The 26,297-nt window shown below is 41.7% G+C and overlaps 1 protein-coding gene across 5 annotated transcripts in view; it reads right to left on the reverse strand.

Moving 5' to 3' along the window:
• Positions 1–26,297, reverse strand: part of SUSD6 (sushi domain containing 6) — an 82,924-nt gene that overhangs the window by 47,477 nt on the left and 9,150 nt on the right. For all 5 annotated transcript variants that reach the window (XM_030948533.1, XM_030948535.1, XM_030948531.1 and 2 more), the window contains exon 2: positions 25,355–25,447. The gene's annotated coding sequence lies outside the window, so the exon portion shown is untranslated. The remainder of the gene's footprint in view (positions 1–25,354; positions 25,448–26,297) is intronic.

The raw sequence follows: 26,297 nt of genomic DNA on the forward strand, positions 1-26,297 counted from the left end.
TGGAGAGGGAGAAGGAAAAGTTAGAAATAAAGAGAAATCTTTTTACATGTTCTAGCACTTAGGAACCTTACTAAGTATTCACAGTTCTCAAGGTAACAGGAGCAGAAAAAGCAATCTTCTACACAGGAAAGACTAAAAGGAGCTGTATTAGAGAGAGACCATAACTTTTCACTCACTGATGTTTCAAATGTGAAGACTGCCTAGCTTACAATTAATTTTAGCTTTTCTTTTCAAGCCAGCCCCAGAGGACATAGCATCTGGAGGATTTGTTTCAAAAATTCTTCAAGAGAGCCAGTTTTCCTCCACTCCCACTACTTTTCAGAGGGTCTCTGAGACACAGCAGACTGTAGGATAAATCAATCAAATGCTCCTGCAACCACCTGGAGAGGCACAGCAATGCTGACAGGCAGCCAGCAGGTAAACACACGCTTGTGAGGAGGAATGTAAAACAACTTGCAAACCTCAGGTATAATGATGTGACAGGACAGAGTACAGCAATTAAAACTGCAGGATGTGACACTGCTCATACCTGAGGACTGAGGGATTCACCCACAGCCTATGAGGCACTGTCACAGCCAAAACAGCCTTGTACACAAATACACAAAGCACAGCTGGGAAACAGAGAAAGCACAAAGCTGAGTCCTTACTTTTAATGAAGACCCAGCAGAACACATTTTACCAACCTACTGTAGTTTTAACCTGCAAGGCCTCTAATGGTCAAATGATCAACCAACCAAAAAACACCCTGGAAAAACACATCAGCCAACAAAATAAAAACAACCAAAAAAACCCCACATGGAAACACATTTCAATACTTGCATCCTGCTATTCAATACACATCTGAAGCTCTCAGGTGAAAACAAGTTTGCCAAAACTAATGGTTTTTACACCTGACAACAGGAATACTTTTAATACTGAGGAAAACCCCATTCAACCACAGCTTCTTCACTTAAATGAATATGCAGACTGAAGGAAGATTAGGTTTTTTATTTGGCCAAGTTTCCCAAGGAAATTCAAAACTGCTGGAAAATCTTAAAGAGATCTGAGAAGTGCAGCGGTGTTGTACTCTTTTTGTACCTTGTGAGGACAAACAGGACATCTGGGTTATCACTCCTACTACTGGGGAAGGCAGAACCTTCAGATCCTTAAGTACTTCCAAGATTAAAGCAATACACCAGCACGGACTAGAGAAACACATGACTCAGGCTCAACTCACATTTCCAATTATTCAGTAGATGCATTATGGGAAGGAATATGTAGATTTGTCAATAAACCTGGTAGCCATTCTAGTGAAAAGAGGATTTTTCCCTTAGTTCCATGTCACTACTATGCTTATACTTCACAAAAGGGCTATCTTTAAAATTTGGATCTTTCTTTTTGGATCTCTCTCAAAGAAAAATTCTTTGTCTGCATACACCCTGCCTTGAAATGTCATTTCAAGATGACAAAGTGTCAAGTGTATTGGAGCTGCTGCTACAATAAACTCTGTGTCTACCCCTTTTGTTTCTTGCTTCATTTGGAGGGAGAGGAGTGAATCTACATCACTATGTCTGTAGCACAGCCTATAGATTTCTCATGTATTCCATGAATAAGGAGCCAATGCTTGTTCAGCAAACTTCCACCATGCAGAACGGAATAAGGATACTTTCACTTACCTGCTAGAATACCTTCAAAAGCAATTGGACCACGGAATGAAAAAAAAAATACTCCAATGTGAAGAAAGCTAGGCCGGTTAATCTGTATATCTGCCCTGTCCTCTCAAGTCAGACCTCCTGCATGGCATCTAAGTTCATATTCAGTCAGAAGAGGCCAGCCTATCCTCCAGGCGAACAGATGACTGCTCTCCTCCAAGAGTCACTGCTCTACACAGAATTACAGCTCTGAAAAAGCCGTGCATACTCTTCAACAAATGCCCTTCTGATTAGTCCAAGAAAGCTCTGTCCTCCTTATTCCAACTGAATGAAGCCTCATTAGTATAAGAACCTCTGAAAGTATTGCCACAGTATTTTTTAAAGGTAGCCGTCCCTGCCCTTGGAACAATGCATTTCAGGTGACATAGTAGCAGCCAGGAGAGGTAGGAAGAGGGCATGCAATGATCACAAAATTTGCTGAGCCAGCACCTGAGGTGTGCTACCTTTCCCCAGAGAATTTTCCTCCCCCAAGAATGCACCTAGACATCAGCAGTCCAGTTCTGGTCTCTGAACAGCAAACAAGTTAGAAATATCTAAAACAAGAATATCTTCAGAGGGAATAATTTATTGCTTATTCTTGATTCACTAACAGATTTGCTCCAAAGTACAGCACTGTTTCTCTCCTTTCTTTTAAAATCAGACATGGTTTCCACACCTCTTTTTAGCTGCCAAGTCACTCGAATCCCAGGTTACCACATATCCTGTCTATTGCAGGCCCGGGGCTGCCACTCCAGGAATGCTGTAAATTGATGCTGCTACAGAAACATCCCACTAAGCTGATCTAGTTTAGTGTGGATTTGAAGGAGACACAAGGGTAGCCAGCCCATTCAGGGGGTGCCAGCATAGACAAACCCCTCAGGATTGTTAAGCGACATGGGGTACAGGTATTGCTTGCGTGGATCCTCCCTTTGGGCTTCAGCCAAGTTACAAAACTTGTTCCCAGCCTTAACTGTTCCTGGGCAAAATTAGAAGAGAGAGGTTCTGACTAGATAAGAAACTATCCCTTTTTCCCAGAGGAGAGCTGATTTTAAGGCTATTTAGACAGACGTTCAATTCTCTGAAGAGTGACTGTTGTTTTAGCGTAATCCTTACACCTACAGCTCAGGGAGAAGCAGCTTTTATAAGAACTCCTCAAACCTCCACTGCCTGAAGTTAGCTGGAGTGCAGTGTAGATCACACACATTTGTCAGACATACTCCCAGGGGCGCAGCTTAACAATTCAGGGGTTTGGGAGAATCAAAGCGTACACAAAGCACTAAGGAACAGGCTGGTTTCTTTAATGGATACTAAGAACAGTAAGGCAGCAGCTGACAGTGGCACAAATATGAAGAGCAAGGACATTTCATGCCACAGCCTAGGCTGAAGGGTTATGTAAGGATTAAGTTTAAACAAAGATGTTTACAACGATAATATTCAGTACAGCCAGCAGTGCCCATAAACACAGTAAGGAGTGGAGGAGATTTTTCTCTGTTGAAAGTGTATCAGTCAATAAAGGTGGAAGATTTTTTGCTTTCTTTATAATGTGAACCTTGAAAAACACCTACTAAATATGGATAAGACAATAAGCCATCCTCTATATCTATAAAGTCAATAGTCACACACCCTCTTAGGTGTGTGCTATGAACAAGTGAAGAAGTGCCCATTGCTCCCAGCTTAGGGACATCTCCAGCTCTTTCTTCAAGTCTTGGCATCAAGCAAGCTTCCCAGTGATGCTTCAGCAAGAGTCCCCCTGGTAGCATGGCCAGCCTTGCCTGCACAGAGAACAGTAGTTTGCTTCTATGCGAAGTCCTCGAGCCATAGACATCAACTCCCACTGAAACCATGCAGGCCAGAATCCCTGCTTGCTCTTACACCACCAGCAGCCCTTTCCAAAGATGACACATATATATTGCAGGAGCTCTCTTTAAGATAAGCTCTCTGGGGACTTTTGCCATTTATCTTCCAGACCTTCAGAAGCTGCCAACTCATACCCCTTGATCCAAGATCCCTTTTTAAGTATGTGTAAATTTTCACAGGATTATAACTTAATTTTCTTATTTTTCTTAATTTTGTCACAGAAGGACTCCTAGGTCCACAGAGAAAAGCATTCTTTGGAAGGTCATATGCTCAGGACACGCTCTGGACAACCAGAGACTGGACAGTCTGAAGCTCTCTAGTTGCTCAAAATGCCTGGCACAGTTATGTCCTCTGTCACTGTTGCTGGAAAACAGGTCTTCAACCTGAATTCTTCAAAGTTTATTTAGGGAAGTGTTCAGAATGTTTGGAATGCTACTGGCTTGCTTTTAAATACCATACTTGAAACTTAACAAAAGAAAATTAGCTACCCTCATGCATGTAAGAAATCTCGATTTTATCCACATGATTTCCCCCTCAAAGAATAATACTCAGACATTGTTTGCTAACTCTTGAATGCACACAGCAAAGATCTTAGCAGTGGCATGAGTGATGGGTGTGCACAGCACAGCTTTTGAAAAGCTAAGCACAAGTGTTGTTCTTGCCTCACGGCCACACTGCAAGTGGAATCTAACGTAAGCAGTGTGGTTTAGAGGATTTAACCTTCACCCTTAGTTACTTGTTTTGTTCTATCCTTATTTTGCCTGCTTTTAAAGAGCAGTTAAGCTTTAAAGCAAAAAAAAGGTCATCCTCTTGGCTGCTAAATAAAAAATACAGAAAAATCAAGTCCAAGCGACAGCAGAGGAAAGAAATCCTTCATTCCACTTACTTTCTGTGGTTAAACCAGTTTAGTTGAAAGCTTTTAAAAACAGAATTGTGTTTTTAATATTTAGGAATAGCATCACAATTCAATTACACTGTTCAGTTTAAGTTAGGGACAAAGGAAAAAACCAAAGCCTTTGAAGTTACCTGTAGGTAGTTCAAATGATAATCTGATTTTTCAGCACAGCCAACTCTCAATTATTCAGGATAATCAGAAAAAGTGGAAGAGGAAAGGAGGAAATATGAAAAGCCAAACAACATGTAACACTCCTCCTGTCCAGTAACCAGATGATGTGTTTGGTAGCTTCATTTTACACCATCATATTTGAATTATAAAAAGGCAGGTTTCTGCATAGCACAGTCACAGCATAAAGCAGACAGGCAAATTGCACATATTCCCTGCTATAAAGAAGAACCACTAGGAAAGACCATGCTCATTCTGGATGCTGGAATCAGCACACACCCTACTGCAAACAACCCCACTGCTGAAGTGGAATCTGAATAGTTGGATTTCCTTCCTCATTCCCCAACTGCACCGAGGGTTTGGCCTATGACCTTAAAATCTGGCTGTTTCTTTCATATAATTGTTTCAATTTAGCTTTTACATGCGCTCTCCCACAAAGGTTTCTAGAACATTTCTTTTGAATTTTAAAATGTTAAATTAAAAAAAAATCCCAACAAACTAAACTAACAATTGGTGATGCACAGCTTCCATTTTCAAGAGAGAGCATTGGAGTTTGCACAGAAAGAAGCCTGCTGGACAGGGTAAACTCTGAAATTCCATTTTAATCTCTGATAAATTGCATGTACCTAACTCTCCACAGACTCACTAAGGCACACCCAAGCTTTAAGCCAGGGAACTGGATTTTTCACTACTGGATAATTAGTGCCTTACAACTGATAAAGTCACACCAATATTCCTACCTCAAGTGAATAAACCTGCAAGATTCACCAATTTGCACAGCCTACTGCCCAGCTTGCTCCTTTCTACCCTTCCTGTCACAGGCTAAAGTACTTTTGGCACCTAGATCATTCTTTTGTACCCCTCCCTTGTTTGCCTCCTTATCTCACTTGATGCTCCTCCAACCATCCTGAGTCCAGCATATTTTCCTGTGGGCTGATTGCAAGGAGCACTTCCTCCAGCTACTCCCCTTCCATGGTGGGTGCAAGCCTTTGTGTACCAGCTTCCTCCCTGCTGCAGCCCAAAGAAAGGACAGCAGCTTCAAAGGTACTCCTGCGGGGACCAAACAAGCTTCAACTCCAACAATCCTTTTAAAGGTAAGCAACAAGGAAGGAACAGACTTTCCAAGGTGTGGGCCTCCAAAGAAGAGGTGCAAGGTTGCCAAGGGGAAAAGAGGTGGTATTCAGTACCTTCCACTGTCCATTGCATGATGGAAATGCTCAAGTCACTGTGGATTAACAACTGCCAAGTATGGGTCCGTTTTCATTCTTACAAACAGCGCTCATACTTTTAGAAACAGAATCAGAAACAAACTACTAGAAACAGTCTCAGTATTGTGTGATCCTTCCCCATTTCCTCGTACTGTGGTTATCATGACATGTTTGACACATTCACAGAAGATTCAAATTGTATTACTTAAAAAAAAAATTAAAAAAAATCCAAGTTTCCTTGCTTTGGGAGGCCCAAGACAAAGCCCTGAATATCATTAGCTCCCCAGATTTTAAAATGTTTTCTTTAAAGTCAGAAAAATTTTCCAGTGAAATTCTGTGTTTTACTTGGCAAGAGGAAGATAAGAGATCAAAATCCATTGTCCTTCCAAATAAGGAAGAAGTTAGTTATGGGCAGGCTGTGAACTTCCAGGAACCAGTAAGAAGAAAAACAGAGCTGTGGAGGAGCAGTGGAAGAGTTAGGTTAATGCACACAACTCCAACGCACTGCAGATTTCTGCACATTACAAAAATGCTTATAGCAGTGGGATCATGTCAACAGTGAATGAAAAGTTATTTCTTAAAAAAGTGCTGGTTCTGCTTTAAAGAATTATTTTTTTAAACATACTGTCATCTATGCAATCTACGGGAGGAACTAGAGACTGGGGGATTGTGGAAAACAAATATCTCACAATTTGTCTCAGCTTTGGTTTTGGGTGATTTTTTTGTTGTTTGTGGGTTTTTTGAAAATGTCTTTATTTGGAAAAGTATTCCCTTTAGAAACCATTGTTTCAGCATTTTTTCCCCTGCCGCACTGCATCAGAAAAGCTAGGTTTCATACTTTCAGCTTTAATCAGTACAACAGCACATTTACAGAGGACCATATGCACAAAATGTTCCAGAATGCCTTCCAAAAATAATAAGTCCTAAAAAAGAAAACTCACAGTAAACTGGAATGGCTTCAGGGAAGGAGAATAAAGAAAATCCGTGCAAAGGAAGAACTTCTTGTAACCATGTCCAAGCTTGAAATGTTACTTTCAGTAACAGGGTTGACAAAGAAGCACTGGATTGCTAAAGTCACTTGTATATCCAGGATGTTATTCTCATTTATGCAGCTATCTTAATCTCTTTCAGAGAATGAATGCCTGTGTACAGTAAAGGCTTATTTTATAATCTCTTACTACTAGAATATGCCTCTCCTTATCCTGACCATTTCTTGTGCTTTCATTTCAACTAATGAGGCTAAAAGCATCAGTCTGCTATACATGCAGCTGCAATACCACCAGGTTGCACAGCCACTTGAGAGAACATCCATTTGGAAGTCTTTTTCCGATCAAAGTCCTCTAAATATAAACTTCAGTGAAGCAGTCTGACATTTAAGTGAGGAACTATACTAGGAGATGAAGGAAGTCTTACATTTATTCCTAAAAGCATAGCTGTGAGACACAACTCAAGTTTAAAATTATTACATTTCCCAGATATAAAAATATCCACTATACAGAAGTATCACCCACTTTCAAGGAATGGCAACAAATATTGTACAGTGCCTGTTATTTGTATTCCACCTTAAAAAGTAGGTTCTCAGCAAGAGACGTCTTGTTGTATCAGAAGATTCCAGGCTAACAAATCCCTAATGTTTCAATGTCTGTCAGCACACAGATCTTTTCAGAGATAAACATACACACACAAAAACGCTGAAAAGTAAGACTGTCCCTAAGTCCTCCAAAAATTTAATCTTCCAAGATAGATCATTGACCAAACCAAAAAAGTTTTAAATTCTGGTTTTGGCCTTAAGACTGCATTTGGGATTCTAACACAGAAGAGAATTACTTCAATAGGTCTTGATAAGGCAGGCCTTCAAAAGGTCTCAGCACTATGGCTCGGTTTTGCATCCATTAGCCCACTATTTTTCTTTACTTTTGTTTTCTAGCAGCTGCAAAGTTGCTAGATTTTTCTTACTGCTCTTCCTCCTCAGGATGCACTGTGCTAACAGCACGGATGCACTTGTACTGCCACAAACCCCTCACTGTGGCAGACATCCATCCCAGTGGCACTGGGCAGATTTTATTCCACAGTGCCACATCACTCTTGCCAGTGTACAATGAAAAAAGAAAAGATGTTGCATCCCCATTCAATCCCCTCACAATTCAGACCACAGGACAATGAGAACACTGCCTGCACACAGACTTGTTGCCGGTGTCCCCGGCAGGTCCCCAGCAGAGCACCCTCACCAGCAGCAGGCACACCCTACACAGCCTCCACCCCAACACTCTACATGAAGATTTCAGACTTCAGGCAAGTCAACATAAACTAATTTCAAAAGTCAATAGGACCAAGAGAAGAGGGGATGGGGAAAAGTAGCCCAGACAGTTTGCTTTCTTTTAAATCATCCTCACAATTACCAGAATTACTCACAGAGAAGACACATCACTATGCAGAAGACCCTCACAGCCTTTTTTCCTCTAATTAGGTTCCTTCAACAGGCTACACTTAACTTGATTTTCTTACAAGAGATCAGTTGCAATTACATTCTGATTTGAGCAGCACAAGCTAGAATAATCAAGTCAGACAGACACTCCAAGAAGGAGAGTGGCTTATTACATGTCACAAGGGGACATACACACACCATGATAAGGCCAAGTGCTCCAAGCAGAATCGTCATGATAGGTTCCCTAACAGCAGAGTACCAAATCATCATCTGAGACCTACAACCATCATACAAAGATGGTGTGTTAAAGATTTAGATTTTGTGTTAAAGATTTCCACCATCAAATTGAGGTGGGAGAGAAGCATGCCAGAAAGACGTGTAGAGAAGTAAGAGTTTGCAGAATAAAACTTTTCATAAATAAAACCGGTTTGTTGTACCTCTATAGAAGGTCAGTTTAAAGCTTCAACTTCTTCCTCACCTGACTCAGTGACATTTAGACTTTACAAAGTATGGCTAGTAGAGGAAAAAATATTTTAAAAAATAAGTCACTGTTAGCTGGAACTAGGGTAGTCCAGAAGTGGGACACAGGATGCTCTGACTTGCAGCAGGAGAGGGAGCACAGCCAGTCTTCTGCACCACCCTGCAAGTGTCAGAGGGATCCCCATTCCTCCTCTCCCCAAGGAGGGGCCTCTGTCAAGCTGTTATCAAACTCAAACAAAATGTTAAGCAAAGGATCCTGAGGCAGCCGTGAGAGTAACACTGCCTGAGAGTAACTGCTCATTTAGCAGCTCTCTGCACCTTGTTCATATAGTAGGAATGGTTCCTCACCCTTTACTGACCTGCAGTCTAGTCCATCTCTTGTACATCAGCATCTCCCCTTTGCACAGCCAGCTAGGGTTGTCCCTCCACCACTTACAGGCTACCTGGGCTGAAGGATGACCCTTGCTTCTGAGTGAACAGAAACCCCCATGCTGCTGCTCCCAACTAACCTCACAGCTAAACATCCCCTTTGCAACAGTAATTAAATTTTGGGAACTTCTGGGAGAAACTGGGCCCTTGCACAAGGTCAGCTCTGGGGCCAGTGGAAGCAGCAGCTGGGGAAACACTCCCACCTCAGATTTGCTGCCAAGGCCTGAAGTGTCTGAAAGCACTCTCTGGCTTAAGCAAGCAGCCCACTATGCTGGGCCAAGAAATTGTACAGGCTTCTTGCTCCTAAAACCATTTCCATTTTCAATCCACATTGAAGTGTGGAAAAAATAATTTACTATACATAAAGATACTCTACATTGAAATCATTCCCCTAAATCATGGATCCAGCATCATGGTCCATGCAGATTAAAAGTCAGAAAGCTGGGTGAGAGTGCTCCAAAACAGCCAAATGTAACACAGGGTAGAGTTAGAAGCAGGCAAATGAAATCAAAGCCAAAAGAGAGAGGAAAGTTACACAAGGCAGAACAGCAAGAGTCAGCAAAATACTCAGCAGTAAATGTTACAGTTTTGTGCAGGGCTACAAAGTGGTGCTGCACACAAGCAAGAATCACACACATGCCTGTGCTAGGTCAGAAGGAGATACACCCAGAAGTCAGAGCATACAGGTTATTTAATCTTCTGTGTCTCACTTTGGCTGTGTTGCTAGACCACCTAGGACGCCAAAAGCACAGCTAGGCTTTGTCCAGTCTACCTCAAAACTCTAGGGAAAACCCTTCCAAAGATCATATTCCCTCCTCATACTCAAAATGTGCGAAGACAAACTCTGGATAAAGCCACAGGCAACATCTTTCCACCAGGGACAGAATGTAGAGGTAAAGCACCCTGCTATTGGCCTGAGCACTTGCTTCCCTGCCTTTCTGCCTCAGCCAAGCACACCACTCCCAGGTGCTGCCTGCCTCCTGGCTCCAGGCACAGTCCTCCACACCTGAATGGGCCAGCTGCCAGGCAAGCATCCATGAAACACAAGCAAGAAGACAGATCATGGAGTCTTTTGGATTTCTACCTTTTTTTTTTTTTACTTGTCCACCATACTTGTATTCAAAGGTCAACAGACTGGGCACATGAAAGATAACCATACATGCTGTCCCAGACACCCCCATGCCTTGCTCCTCTTGCACACACAGACCTGAAAAGTGGAAGATCCTTCCCAATTCCCTCTAAAAAGTGCATTTTAGAGCAGGAATATTTAACTCTCTACTATCTGAAGGTAAGGAATAAGTATGTCAAGCAACTAGCAGCTAAGTGAACAGTACATCCACTTGGGAAGCAGGTCACTCCATGCTTTGCTTGGGGTTTTGAGGTGTCTCCAAGTACCCTCCATGAGTACACTGAAGCTATGAAACTATTTCTCAAGAAAAAACATTCTAGTGAATGTGACCAGTGACCTCTACCCAGCCTCGTGGGAAAAGCTCAGCAACTCCAGTTTCAACTGCCTTTAAAGGAAGACTGATTCTATTATTATTTTTTTCCAGACATTTTGCAAATAAATATGAAGGTCCTGCCACAGCCAGTAAAAGCCTCAAGCAATTTCCTGTCTCTGGAAACAAGGTTCCCTCAGACTGAATAGATTAAATTAAGGTTATTAGAATTAGTATAAAGCAAGCTTGTTTAAAAGTCCCGCTCTTCATGTTTTTACCTGTAACACAGTGCTCCAAGTAGCAGGACAAAGAGATCAGCTACAAGAGCTTACAGCATAACAAAATCAATATGCAAGACCCACCGAAGAGTGAGAAGGTGATTTACAATTACTTTCAACAGCATAAGATTTTCATGTTCATTTAATCTATTTTGAAATGAGTTTCTCAAAGGGTATGCACCTTTTTATACTGTACTCTTAAAACTAGATTTCTTTTCCCCATTTTGTAAATCTGATATGCAATTTAGTCTTTTGAGAGTCAGCAGCTGCCATAACCAAAGCTGTTTTCCTTTTACCTCTGCAGTTTAAGGATTTGCTGAAAAACAACTGGATAAATCCATTAACACCATCTTTCAGTGTTACTCATTTCCTTCTCCTCTAAAGCCAAACATTCTAAATAAAACCCATACAGAGATAAGTGTTAGTTTCTACAAATGCTACATGTAGAGGAATGCAAACAGCTTGACATCAGGATCAGACACTTGCTCTACAATTCTCTGGCATCTCTTGAACAGACAAGAGGAAGGAACAGAAAATAATGACACGGGTGCAACAGTTTAAAAGAAACAGAGCAACCATTTAAATTGAGGCACGCTTTACAAATAAAAAACCCTGAGTCTTGCAGAAAGCCTAAACATCAACATCAGACTGGCAATGGTCTCCAACACACAGGTTAACTGAGCTTCTTGTTCTTATCCATAAGAAAAAAATACATTATGCAGAGTTTTCAGAAAGGGTCCTTGCCAAATTGACCGAGAATATGGGGGAGGGTTGGTGGTTTTATTTTAATAATCTCACTTCTCTTCAGTATATGCAGAGTAATAACTGTTAAAATAAGACAACAAAACACCAAATGTCATCTGTAGCTCCACCTATAAGGTTCAGAGACTGTATAGCACTAATGTCACAGCAGCTATATCCAGAGGAGTTGGTGGTCTGTCACTTGAAACTATCAGGATGTCCATTGGCATCTTTTAAAAAGCCACTTGCAAGCTTCATTTTGTGCAAAGACTAGTCTCTGCATGTTTTATACACATTCTAACTCACCTAGAGCTGGTTTTCTAGGTAAGCCAAACATTGCATTTAACAGGTGTAAGCAACAGTTGGCTCTGGATAACAAAGGATCTCCATTTATCTCCTTTTGCACATCAGGGTCTGCTCCCCTCATGAAGCAGAATCATCCTTTCACATGCAGAGGGAAGTGGGGGGAGGACAAAGACAAGCCTGCATTGTGGAAAATAAATAGCTCCACTAAGGCTCCACAGGACACTCCAAGGCTCATTTTGGGGAAACCACCCTTCTTACAGCATACTACAGAGCACAATAGCTATCAGAAGCCTTTTCTCTAACACTCACATACCCTTCCCTGGTCTCTAGCAACACTGCCACAGCCTCCACCTCTAAGTCCTGCTCCTCAGAGTCACTTGAGTATAGTTTCTGGAAATCACTGCAGGGGCTGCTTCGCAGCACCCTTGAAAATGAAAAGAAATCCCAGAGAAATGCTACTGTGAGCCCTTTTGAAAGGTAGGAACAAATGGTGGTAAGGACAGAACTCAACGATGAACTTCTGAGGGACCAAGGTTAAGCTTCATCATCTCTGCCAAGAACAGCCATGCTTTATTTACTTCAAAGGCATCAACAGTCTTTACAAGCTCCTTGCAGACAAATCAAATCTGAAAAAGTTTATTATGTTTAGGCTACATTTGCTACAAAATAAGTGAAATTGGGCAGGAGTTTAAGTTCTTTGAAGAAGCAGTCCTACTAATAAATTTTTATTTCTGACCAAGGAAAACTGTTGGGTTTTGTCACTAGACCAGCAGCAAGTTTCACTCTCAGAAGTCAAGACATAAAAGGTTACTCTTCCCCAAAGGCAAAGGCCCTCAGGAGTGAGCCCTTGTAGAATTTACAGGTACAACCTCAACACTGCCATCATCAAGGGAACGCTTTTCCTTGCAAACACTGAAAGCACTTCCACCAGCAAGGAGAAATACAGAGCAGGTGACAGTCTGCAACATCAATAGTTCCAAGATGCCTGACCCAACATTTTTGCTCGCTTTTTTTTCTGGGGAAATAATCTTGACTTCCTAACTGCAGGAAGGACTCCTGATCTGACGGGAATGAAGAAATGGAGAAAAGAAAGAACTGGCCTTGTGAGAGCCATGTTATCACAGAGCACAGCAATGCTCAACACCCACTGCACATTGCCGAGAACGGGTTACAGAGCTCACCTGCAAATCAGTCAAGAGATGAGAGCATGCAGAGGGATCCCAGCTCCCTTCTACAAGTGTTCACCCAAAATGCAAAGGGTCTGAGTTAAGACCAATGATAGTAATGTGAAAGAGATTGCAATAAAAGAAAGATGTACAATCTATAGTGAGACTCTGACTTTTTAGAAGACTAAAAAAAAAAGCTGAGGAGGAGATTGAAACAGGGGACATGCACATTACTGCCTCACTGTCATCAATCCTGGGAAGGTCTGGTTCCTGACATTAGCTAAGTTCAGAGTTGAAACGATTTTTTAGATATTAGGATTAACCCAAGGCCTGCAAACACCTTCATTTCAAGATGTAAAATGGAATCCTTGGCTTCTTCAGCCAAGAAAATTAATAAATCCCCATTTTTGAGACAGAATTTTTTTTCCTCCACTACTGTAAGTCAAGAAAAAGTATGAGGGGGGAAGGGTATCAGAAATGAAAGTCTTAAAGAACTTCAGAGAGGTGATTAACATAATCAACATTTCTTTTTAAAACCACACCTGAAGTGTAGGTGGCCTTGTATAGATGTTTACCAAGAGTCAAACCAGAGCCCTAGAAACCTTCTGGAAAGGTGTTGACTTACCATCAGCTGAATAATCCAATTATGTTGACTTGAGAAATGTCAGGCCTATCCCCAGCACTGCCTGGCTAAATCCCCGCACCTTCAAGTAGAGTCAGTAGACTTTAGGCAAGCCCGCTATTTCACCAGAATCAAGCTGGAGAAGACTAGTCTTTAAATAGCATAAACGTGGGCAACAAAGGCTGCAGCTACCACAGGTTTCTTCAGTCTGTTTTTCTACAGCTGAATGCTGAGACACATTTTCTGAAATACATGACAGCCACATGCTTCCTTACAGCAGGCTTGCCTTGCCTTACATGGAAAACATTTCTCGTAAGACAAAGAGGAAGCAAAGGTTAGATCAGATTTTAGTTGTGGGATCTTTTCAGGCTGTGCAATAAAAAGCCCACTGATCTCATGCTGCTTCCCCTTCTGCTGCATGCTCCTCCCCCTCATACAATGAAAGCCTCTTGGCTGAAACGTCATTTCCCATCCCCTCCCTTTAGCATGCTTTTTAACATCCTTTTTAACACCCTTTTTCCTACAAAACAGCTAGCTGTTGTGACTCGCAGCAGAAGACCCTGCAAAGGAAGAGCTGCAGACAGGAAGCCTGGGGCACATGCCAAAGGACACACTTTTGCTTTCAGACAGGTATGTGACTAGGCAAGAAAAGCCCTACACAAGCACTTCTTGCCTCATTAACACTTGCAGGTCAAAGACAAGCAGAAATCGGAGCCTACAAATCAGAGCATGCTGTGCTAGGTGCTGTATAAACACTGAACAAAAAAAAAAAAAAAAAAAAAAACCCAAAAAAAACCCCAAAAAAAACCCCAAACAAACAAAAAACCCCAACAACAACAAAAAAAAACTAGACCACTGCCAAACGGATATCTAAGCTACCATCACGTGGAGAAAAACCACCTCTTTAATCTGTGCGATCACTGGTCCCAGAGATCTTAACTCTCACAGCAGGTTCTTGCTATATCACACCCAAAGAAATACAGAGCTCTACTGCAAACATGCAATAAAATCTACACCACGCCTGTTCTTAATGCTTTCTTTGTTCACTACAGTTCATTACTCACTACAGTTCAGAAGATTGAAAAGGAACAGTTCAGAAGATTGAAAAGGAAATTAAAAAGTCACTCAGATACGTGAGCTATTTCTGTCCCAAATATGCCAATAATTTGACTCAGTAGCAAGAATCAAAGAGCAAAACTTCCTGAAAACATGCTTTCCCTCAAATTCTTGTCTGTAAATATTTAACCCCCTTTATATTTTTGTAGCTACAGTTACTGACATGAGCTTGATATGTATTGATTTATAAAATTACATTTATGAAAGGACTAAAAATAAAAACTAAGACTTTCTTTGCCAATGGCTACCCTCTCCAGTTTCCAGCTCTTTTCCTTCATTTTCAAGTCTTAACACTGCCTCACCTCTGTTTCACTTCTTTCATTCCTTCCTAAGATATTTACCACACCTCCTTACCCTCTGCACACATTCTAGTTCATGCTTGGCACGCAAGAAGGAGCCTTCCCTCTCCCACAGTTCCTTGTGTGATTTCCTCAGTTGAACTCATTAACAATGTCTCCAGGACTTCCCATGATTGGAAAAAAATCGCCCTTGGGCAGACAGGAATGAGTTTGCAAGGTTTTGAGGGCAGTTACGTTGTGCATTTCGCAGAGGTGCTGTGCTCTGCAGCAGCAGCAGGGATGCAGGGAGGCTTGTGCGGGCACAGCAGCCCTGGGCAGGGCTGAGCAGGGCCCCGCTGCAGAGCTCAGCATGCAGGGGGCCCGCACACGGACAGTGGGGACTGTGCTCCTTCATGCGAGGGACTAGCACCACCCTGGACATACCTGCAAAAGGCTTCCCTAAACAACCACAAATGGGAACAAAGCAATCTCCTGCTCCAGGAAAAAGAGCAAAGTCTCCCATGCCAGATAAGCTTTCAGAAAGTGTGCAGCTTTTGCGGTAGGGAGAGCTGTTGGGGGGGCAGGGGTGGAGGAGAGATGGGAATGGGGTGTAGGGGTTTTATTTTGTAATCTTTTTTTACCTGTTCCCAGTTTAGCCATGCCTCCTCAAGAGACAGAACCTACACAAGCATAAAGCATACACCCCCTCCTTGGCTGAGATCATGAGCTGACACTGAACATATCTTTCAGAGCTTGATATTAGGCCAAAGCATTCCTGCAGCATGGAACATAGGGTGCTACAATGGCGGCGCAGGGTCAATTACTGAGAGCAGTGGGACTGAGAAACACACACATTTGCTACAAAACACCTCCAGCCATTTTGAACACTGATCTTGTCCATCAGAGTTTAAACAACCTTTTTGTTGTTTTTGCTTAAACTGTGTACATTGTGGCATCACCTCAAGGACTACAGTAACTCTATAAATACAGATGAGATTATCACCAAGAAAATCTGTCTCTTCTCAATGTCTTAAAATTTATTTAGCCTTTCCTTGCATTTTATCCCCCAGAGCAGCTGTTCCTCTTTTGATTATGGACAAAGATGAAAACACTGCTTTGTTGCATCCTTGTAACTGGGCCCAGTGGGATTCTTAGAGAACATAAGTCTGCTCCCAAACACACTTACCAGGAGGTTTCACTCTTGCGGTTTTGTCTTCTAGTAAGAGCAGTATTAAAATTTTAGAGCCATCTATAGTAACTGAACAAGTCTACAATTAATCCCACCATGTCAAACAGACTCTTTCCCCCTTAGACAAAGCACTCTCGGTTTCAGTCTCCTTCACAAGCAGATACTTAAAAGAGTTCAGTCTGTTGACTGGCTCTGCTAAGGGGCCACTAAGTTTGGAAGTACCTGAAAGTGACAGTATTTTGCAGTTAAAGCTTCCTACAAGACCACCTTGTCTCACTGAGTGTGAGAACTACAAGCCCTCACATGCTAAGCAGAGCGCACAAACCATCACAGGTAACTTACAGCACCAAACAGAAAACAACAGGCCCAAGAGCACCCAGACACAAGTCTTCCAGGAAGGACTAGTGGTTTCTGAACACAGACAGGAAGGGCAGTTCCTTACTATACATTTCTTCAGTGCATGATGTGAGGCAAACCCCTTGGGCCTGAGGTAAGCACCTCCTCACTTCTGTTTCTTTCATCAGAAAGACAGAATCTATCCTCTAGAGACCCATGTTTTCCCCAAAGGGGACTTGCCCCATGTGACTGCCACAGGCCTTCTGAACTAAAGCAAGAGATAAAGTATCGACACACTGGTCACAAGTGGGTGCTGTGACAAGTACTCCATACTCCATGCAAACAAAAGACACCTCAGAGAACAACACTTTATGGGTGCAGTCATCAAACTGCATCCAGACTGCCCAACGCCATGGTGGGCTGGAACACCTTCTTATGTTGAAGACCAAAGTGAAAGGTCATAAGTAACAGTAAAACAGAAAGAGAAGCTATTGAGCTGAGCATAGATAACCATGGTTTTTACACCAATACACACACAGACATCAGATCCACTACCCAAGCAACATTTCATGCACCCCCTGTCCTATCTCTAAATGAACATTTAGAAAATCAAGGCAATAACCTGATACACTCAGGATGAGCAATATCACAGCCTACTGCAGACAGGACAGAAAAAAAACAAAGAGAAATTGTGTACCAAAGCAAAACACAGCAGAAGAACATCTGCTGCTTTTACCAGGAATACCATATGGCCAATATCTGAGGTAAGGAGAATGAGTTCATTCATATTTAAAAGCAAAAGTAATAGGTCATTCCTTCCAAGTTAAGAGGAAAAATGCCTGTTCCCCTTTCCCTGTTACAGACACAGCATTCCCAGTCCAGATATGGCCTTCCAAGGAACTGGTACTTTCAGAATTCTGGCCCAGACTGTCAAACTCAGGGCACTTTCTATGTCAAGATGCCAGGAAGAAGAGGATGAGAATGTTTATGTAGGAGTTTTGCTTAGTCCTAACATAAGTCTGGTTTATCCACCAAGCCAAGTCAGAGCTGCAACACTGAAAAACCAGTTTTGTCACCAGCAGATTACAGTTAGCACTCTGGAGCTCTGCAGTATTTGGCAGCAGTAAGCATGGTTAGTACAGTATATCTCAACCACTACGGTGAAGCAATCTTCAGTTCATGAAAGAACTGCTCAGAATTGCAACCAACACAGTTGGTTCCAATCAGAGCACCAAGAAACACGTCTTTCTTCAACAAATGTGAGGGCAGGAGCATGGCAGCAATGTTTCCAACATCTTGCAGAACACTTGCCCGCCAGCTGAGAAAGCTCCTATTTCTGCAGTGCTACACACACATGGATCTGCCATGCAGCAAAGTTACAAGGCAAGAGGAACAATCTTAATGCATTCTCATTGTCTCATCAAAAAATCCAAACCATATCAATAACGCCTTTTTGTATTTGAACATCTGTTGGTGGGTACCATTTAGCTGTGGAAGCAGCTAAGACCCCTGACACTAGCAAAGGCCCTCAACAGCTGCCAAGACAGCACACAAGTTAATTCACCTCTGTAGGAGTCCCTCCTTCCCAACAAGATCTTGCCATATTTGCTGGTTCTTCATTCTTCCCAAGCCTGAATCCACACTTGCTCTCTGGAATTCAAGTATTCAGTTTGTCAATTGAGTTTTCGTTGCCAGAGACAGATAGCAAAAAGGATTAGAAGGACTTTGCTGCAGTGCTGAGCAGTCTAAGCCACAAAGAGAACACAGTATAAAAGTCTAGTCTGACAATCAAGCGCCAGGAGTAAATAAAATGAAAAATGACAGGCCAGATTAACTAGTGCCAGCATTACTTCCCAGATCCATTCACATCACATGTCCCAGCCTCCCCTCTCCACCTCCTTAAAACACTCCGGTGTGAATCCAAGTATATTATTGCCCTGACCCATACATCTCCCTTTGTATTTGCTCTCTGCCTACAGAAGGGTATTCAGGGAGGAAGCCACAGATGAACATCCTTATATGCAGAGTAATCCAAAAGTGTCTCCAGCAGAGCCAGCACTTGTTTACAGGAAGACACAAAGGCAGTGTCCCAGATACCTGGTGTACAGCTCTTGTGTGGGGTTCAAGTCCACTGCTGACACAGCAAAGGCTTCTTCAGCCTCCTCCCAAGCAGTAGGTGGAAAAAGCAATGCAGCACAGAAGAGACCCATCAGCAAATATCTGGCTTTACAGCCCCACAGCCAGAAAGTGCCAGAGGCAAAAGGAGATGACATATCAGAATTTTAGCTACTGCTAGGCTAAGTACTTCCTGAGAGAGTTGTCTAGAAGTCTCATCTTAGGACCAGGAGTTTTATCTTTTAAGCTTATGAAAGCCAGCTTTTGATGATGAATTTGTAGAACAAAGTGTCATTTTCTTACATGTTTTGCCTTCATCATTTACTGATGATTCTACTATAAAAGGGTACATTTCCCACCAAAGTGCAGCAAGAAACGGTGCACTCGTGTGGTGTAGAAACCTAGGGAAGCTGAAAGGTGAATGCAGGCTTCTGAACCTAAAGCCTTCTGCAACTCAGGCTTCAGCACATAGTTTATGTTATTGTTATGCAAGTTTTTCTCTGTCACCAGAAGTAACTCAAAATCAATTTGTTGCAAGATCTCTAGTCTCCATTTCTTCCATGTGAGAAGGAAGACTACTGCCTATAAAAGCATCTCATAATTAAATGCATTTTCAGACACAGGGCAATCAATAGTCTGGGAAATCAGAAAGGTTGCACCACAGTTTTAGCAAATCAGAAAGGCTGTAGCAAGCCAAAGGATACAGGGAGAGATCTAAAATGGACTTCCATAACAAAAACTCCTAGGTTTTTTTTTTTTGTCTAGTATCATTCACTCTGCTTGTGGCTAACTGCAGTCAAACCATAGCAGACTTGCTACAGTTTCCAGAAAAGGCGGATTTTGTGGAGACAACTAAATTCCATTGTTTCCCTGTGTGAAACTTGGGATAGTTTGTCTATTTAGGATCGCCTGAAACCAGAGCTGGACAGTGATCCCTTTGCACGTGGAAGTGTAAGAAGAAAAGATCAGAGCAGACCAGCAGTTGTGTGCGTCGCCTCAGCAGAAGCACACTGCAGAAAATGACAGTGGCTGAAGTTGCTCTGCATGTGGCACCTGCCCTCTGCCAAGGATAAGGAGGTCAAGGGGACAAGGCCAATATATCACAGGACAGACAAAGACTTTTACATTGTCTTTTCCCAAGTCTGTCCTCAGCTCTGTAGTGCCAACACTAAACTTCATAACAAGAGCCATGAGGAATGATTCCTCATTCCATACTGAGGAAACTTCTACCTTATAAGCCATGCTTTGCCTCAAAAGTCTCACTTTGATCTGTATATTTGTCACCTACCCAATAATTAAAGGATTTTTTCCCCTGCAAATTAAAAGAAGCTTCATGTATAAGCAATGCCACCCAGCAGCTCTGCCAAGGTCTGAACTTTAGATACAGGACAGCTTGATTGCTCATCACCTCATGTAGCACAGAGAAGAAAAGTAGCAGCATAGCCAAGCCTTCAAATTTGGAAGGACAAGATGTATTCTGTGGGATACTAAAATAACCACGCCTATGTCAATGAGCACACTATGATCTGAAAAGTAAAGTAACATTTCACCCTCCAAACTTTTTCATAATCTTACACAAATAAATAGAGAGAAACTTCTGCAAAGATAGCAATTTCCAGTTGACCAAGTCCCTTTACGTAGTCTGCTCATGAGGCATTAAGAAACTCCACGACAACGGGATTTTTGTTTTTGGAACACCAAGTATTTCAGCTTTCCTGCCCAGTGAAGTCTGGTGAGGCGGCACTCCTCTGATGCAAAAGGAGGTAAGGTCTAGCTCAGAGCTACTGCTCTGAGCAGAAAGAAATCAGCAGCAGCACCTAAATGCTTTTCCTCCCTGCAGCTGCCCGCGCCCTGCATACCTACAAGGTCACTTCCTCCCCGTGTGCCTGGTGTGGCTGGCACAACCCTACACCAGCTTGGCAACCTTACAGCCTTACACATTGGGAAAACCACAACATAATGAAGTCTCACACACAGACATGCAGCAGCCACATGTTACACCCTACTGCACTGGAAAGAGCCATTAATTGTGGAAGCATATAATTTTTACTCAGTGAGCTTTTGCTTATGTACTTCAGTTATTTTAGCTCTTCTTCCAGAAGACATCAAATAAGACCATCCTTTGCTACAGAGTTACCTACAGAACACAGACAAGTTATTCAAGTGCAAGGCTCACTCCAGCAATCTTCTTCATAGAAAGGCCAAGGAGAATGAATGGGACTTAAGTTTTAATACCAATAAAAAGCAAACTGGATTAAATTTACCTAAAACTTATTTTGCCAAACATAGCCTAAAGGCAAAAACCTACAGCCAAATGATAATTTTTCCTCACAGGAAACTAATGAACATCACTGCATTCCAAGAACTAGCTCCTGGACACCAGGAGACTGGTGGATGGTGGCAAGGTTTGTCTTCCCAAATGTAGTCATATCACCAACATCTTAAGAGCAAGGTCACATAAAAGAAACAGGCTATTTCAGCTTTAGTTAGTTACATTTTAACTTGCCTTTTTTTCCCCTTACCTTCCGCCATCACATGTCACTGGCCTTTGACTGGGATTTGTGTTCTCCCTTGGGAGCACTGCCTAGCACACTGTAGATTACACCTTGATTACAGACAGATACATACTGAGGAAACTGATCTACCCTCAAAAATTGCACACATAGAGGTGTGCAAAAATCCACAAGTGATCAAAACAAGCTCATCTAATTTACTGTGCCATTTCCTGCAGGTGCTTTGAAAGGCGGGAAGCTTGCAGAGAAGCCAGGCAGCAGCTACACAACATTCATGGCACTATACAAAGCTTGCATTAATACTGCCTACACTAATCAATTTCCCTAACCTCACAGGTATTTTTCCTGAGACACTAATAGAGTCTCACCTCCAGAGCTATAAGTCTCTGTTCTCACAGGCAGTGCAAGTCAAATAGCTTTCTCAGTATCCAATTCCTGGCTAGCAGGCACAGTCTCACTCCTTAAGGCATTCCGCACACTCTGGGTGCAACATTCTTGTTGTACTTCCCTTGGCCAAAAGGGGAGAGGATCTCTGCAATAGTGTTTCCAACATCAGGTGAGGGTATAACAGCAATCACCTTTCATGGTGCCACTCTGAAGTAACTCTACTGAACTCATGGGATAATCTCAGTATACTAAAGTATTAAGCCAGCTTCAAAAAGCTTCCTTCAAATATCTCACTGTCCTCCTGAACCTCACCTACATTCAAAATCTTTTTTTTCAATTTAAAAATCAGGCTGCCTTCTATACTTAGACGGAATTCTACCATCATCACATATGACATTTTTGGCTCCACAGCCAAGAAGAAGCCAACGACAAAAAAAGACTAAAGTAATTGTGAGTCCTAGAGGAAAAAAAAGTGTAGATAAAATTCACTGACTTTACATTTAATATTGATTTTTGTGACATGGAAGACAAAAAAAAAAACCCTCTGTTAGTGTATCCATCCTATAAAATTCACCATTTACAGAGATTAAACAAATTGAACAGTCTGTGTGAGCTGCTGAAAGGGAAGAAAGTGTTGCCTTTAACTTCTCTGAGCACTCTGACAGCGCCTGGCTCTATCTTCAGAGTTTAGGATATACACAAGCCCTTGTTAAGACACAGCACTGTGTTTTCTAAGCTGAATACTTCTCAACAGCTCCAAGTACTACTTTAAGTAGAAAGAGGGTGCAAAATTTCCCTATGTACTGGGAGACTGTTAAACAAATGGTATAAAAAACCCCAAAATCAATGTTGGCATAAAACCCACAAAATCAATGTATGCTTGACACAGAAGGTATCAGTTATGCAGTAATTAAATGCACAATGCAAGAGGACTATAAAATACCAGCTTGCTTTAGCAATTACGGTTGCTTGACACCAAGTACATCAGACAATAAAAATAAATCTTATCACATATCTCAAATTCAGCAAGGCTTGTCTGGAACAATGCCTGGAAAGCCTGCTGCATGCACATCACTCTGTAAGATGCCCAGCAGGAGATGGTGGAAAACACTGGGCACAGGTAGCTATGTCTACCAAGCTAACAGAGATCAACTTACTTTGTTTCAAACCACAAAAGATGAGCAGGATGTTGAAAAGTGATACAATATGAATAACTAAGTCCAGGGCACTCATTTGCTGGAAATGCCCTGCAAATGCAAATCAAGGGTAAAGAAAAGATAAAATCAACACCACATACATCTTCCAGGTTTTATTTTCAGGTTGTAAAAGCAATCACTCTGAAAATGAGCATTTCCTGGGATTTAACAGTTGTTGGGTTAATAGCACTAGCAAAGGCAGTTACACCCAGCCCATAATTTTACCCACATAAAATCTACCATATCTGGTCATGATGTCTCTTCTGGATATTGTCAGCAGAATCAACCTTAAAAAACAACATTATTTAGAAGTGCTGATAAACCCCTTCCCACAGCTACTGTTTCCATGCAGGTTTGCATCAAGGAGTCAGGCTGGATTACTTTGAAATGTACACTCTGCATCTGTGCACAGTCACTGGCAGAAAGCACTTCAAGTCAGTCACCTCAGCTGAGCATCTTCTGATGGAGCCTTTCTCCCTCTGCCCCACTACCTTTTCACACATGTTTTTTGGCTCAACTTATATTCTATGTCTACATAGGCAAAAATTGGGCAGTTTGCAAAGAAATCAGATTTTTACATCATCACTGCAGGACTTCTCCAATTCTGCATTAAGGAAGAACACCAAAATGAAACATGAGAGCATTGCACCAATATGCTCACACTAGCTGTGCACACATAGGCAATCTCTGTCTTCTAGGGAAGATCTTTAACTTGTCTGAATCCTTCCCAGCCCTCTGTCCTGTACTGATACCAAAAAGGTGGTACTACCCTGTGGAGGAAACAGCCCCTAGCAAAAGACTGCAAACTTCCTCACAAATTCACCAGAAGGCCAGCCCAGCCAGAGTAAAGACAGATTATCCATGGAGGATTGCCACCATCGATCCTCAGAGAGCCCACTATCACTAACAGCACTGCTATATTAGCAGACCTGCTTTTAGCAGCACAAGGATGAGCTTCTCATCAGCTTCTTACTGCCACGGAAAAGCTAAAGAGGCTAACTCCAAACACTTCTTCCTTCTTCTTGATCTGCATGACATTTTTAACAGCTTTTCACATGAGACATAACCATATTTTCACCACCATCCTTTCCCCATGGTCACAAATAAGATGTGGTGAAGAGGCACTATATTCTGTGTTACATCACAGGCAGAGTCATATTGCACTATATACTTAGGTTTCAAGCTTATCTCTGATGCTGTGCAGATTATGTTTAGGCTGAGAGCAGATTACTGGCATAAACCAAAACATTACCTAGGCTGCACACACATTCACTCTAGAAAACTTACAGAGCTCTTTGGACTAGGGATCAGAAGTTAGTCTCTTAAGGAATCCTTAAAAGCACCTGAGAAACAACACTTGTTTGCTTTGGCCAAGAAGAGACAGAAGGAAAAATACCTTCTAAATCTGAGTTACACATTCCCAACATGTAGCAAAAGATGCCACTGCATTCAATCCAATGTGTCCTGCATCAACAAAGAGTTGGGATTTTTTACTTAATGATTCAAAAAATAAACACACACACATAGCCATCAAGATATATATTAAAATGAAGTGTAAAAGTACCACCCAGGAGCATCCAAAAAAATCTCCTAATATTTAAGTAAACATTCCTAATGAGGCCTTCTTAAAACTTGAAACTTTGCACTCAAGGTAGCAGTTCCAGAAAACAAGGACATCAGGCAGGCAGAGAAAAAAAAGAGGCAGCAAAGCAGCTTAATACCTTATCAGTGCTAGAGGGTTCTGAGGGGAAGAGGGTGTAGTCAGAAGAATTATCCCTATCTTGATTAGCATCAGAACAAAGGCCCACATTAGTTTGTCTGCACTAGGACTCCCATAGAGTGCTGGATAATAACCTGCTTGAAAGCATTAAAGGGATTTCCTCCCCACTTCACCCCCCTGAAATCTACACCCCTTCTCTAAAGGGGGATAAAAGGATGAGGTCCAAATAACAGCTTTATAATTTAATTCTCTGAACGATGTATCTGGGTAGCTTTTTACAACTAAAACATCAAATATACAAAATACAAGTATGATCCTTCTGTGATAAGTTTTAAAAGGTAACATTTGGGAGCAGGTAGGGGAAAAAAATCAAATCAAAACAAAACCTATTTTTTGTTCAAGAGAAAAGGTCATATAGCACAGGTGACTTATCATGCATGCTTAACTCTGGAAGGCAGGAAGGACTTCAGTAGTTTCTTCAGCAAAACCAGGGAGTGGTATACCAGAGTGAAGAATACAAGGAAAAAAAAAACCACAGCTTGTGGTATCTGAGCTACACAAAAACCAGGTTAACAGGGAGTAAATAAAAATGCTAAGGCATGGCTACAAAAGAGTCAGAACCTAAGAACATTTTAGAATACTTCCTGTTTCAAAAGCTAGACATGCTAACACAAGTGGCTGTCTCACTGCAGGATGAGAACATGGAAGGCAGCATATTCTGCCTTGAATTTACAGAAGAGTCATGGCATTTGGACAAAATGCAGGTTTTAAAAGCAAAAACTCAGGAAAAACAAAGTAACAGCATCAGCTTTCATCTTACCTGGTATTGATACAGGCTGGCATACAACGGTTGTCAAGTTAGCCAGATTAAACTGATGATTCAGTGATGATAGGTTGATTCACACACCTAGAACTGCACAAAAAAGCAGGTATTAGTCCTGTAAGTACTGAGAATGGCATTCTGTCACACAAAAGAGCAGGAAGCTTGAGGGGTAGAAGTAGTTCTATTATGTTTTTAGGACACAGGCACACAGCTATGCTTCTGGTACAGATGTTACTCACAAAATTCAGATCTGAGTCTGAGATGTACTGCACAAGTTACTCAAAATTAAAGAATATGTAAACTATCCTCACACACTCCATTTAAAAATCTCAAGGATAAGAAGAGAACAGTTTCAAGTGTAGCAGAACACTACCAAAAACACTTTTCAGCAGCATTCAAGTTTGCTTGATGGGGTTTTTTTCAGCAGGACAGAAACTTCCCCAAAGTAACCCAAAATACACATACTAAAACTACATCAAGTCCAGCCATCAGATACACACATGCACTTTCAGTGATTGCAAATACTGCATACTTCCCAGATAAGCATAACAGAAATTTATTTCCACAGTGCCAAAATTCACAGGTATGTTTCATTGTCTCATCACTGTATACACCGTTTTTATTCAGCATTACTAACAATTCCAATACTTAAAAAGATGGCTATTAATAAGACAAATCTTCTCCACTTTGGGAAGCACAACAACAAACTGAGAACTGGGAAAAACTGGTCATCCAAGTAAGAGCAAAAGCACGCAGCTGAAAGGAATTTTTGTTCAGCCTGCTTAAAGATGTCCTTTGTTGCTAAACATTTCATTGTCACATTTAAATGTCAGCTTTTTAAGTCACAGAACTGTGTAAGCCCTGCAAGACAGGAAACCATAGACAGACTTGAGATGAAGGTTCTCACAGCTAATGAAATTAAAAGTAAACCCAGCAAACT

This window comes from Camarhynchus parvulus, chromosome 5 (genome assembly GCF_901933205.1).
Source record: "Camarhynchus parvulus chromosome 5, STF_HiC, whole genome shotgun sequence".
In the NCBI taxonomy this organism is placed as follows: domain Eukaryota; kingdom Metazoa; phylum Chordata; class Aves; order Passeriformes; family Thraupidae; genus Camarhynchus; species Camarhynchus parvulus.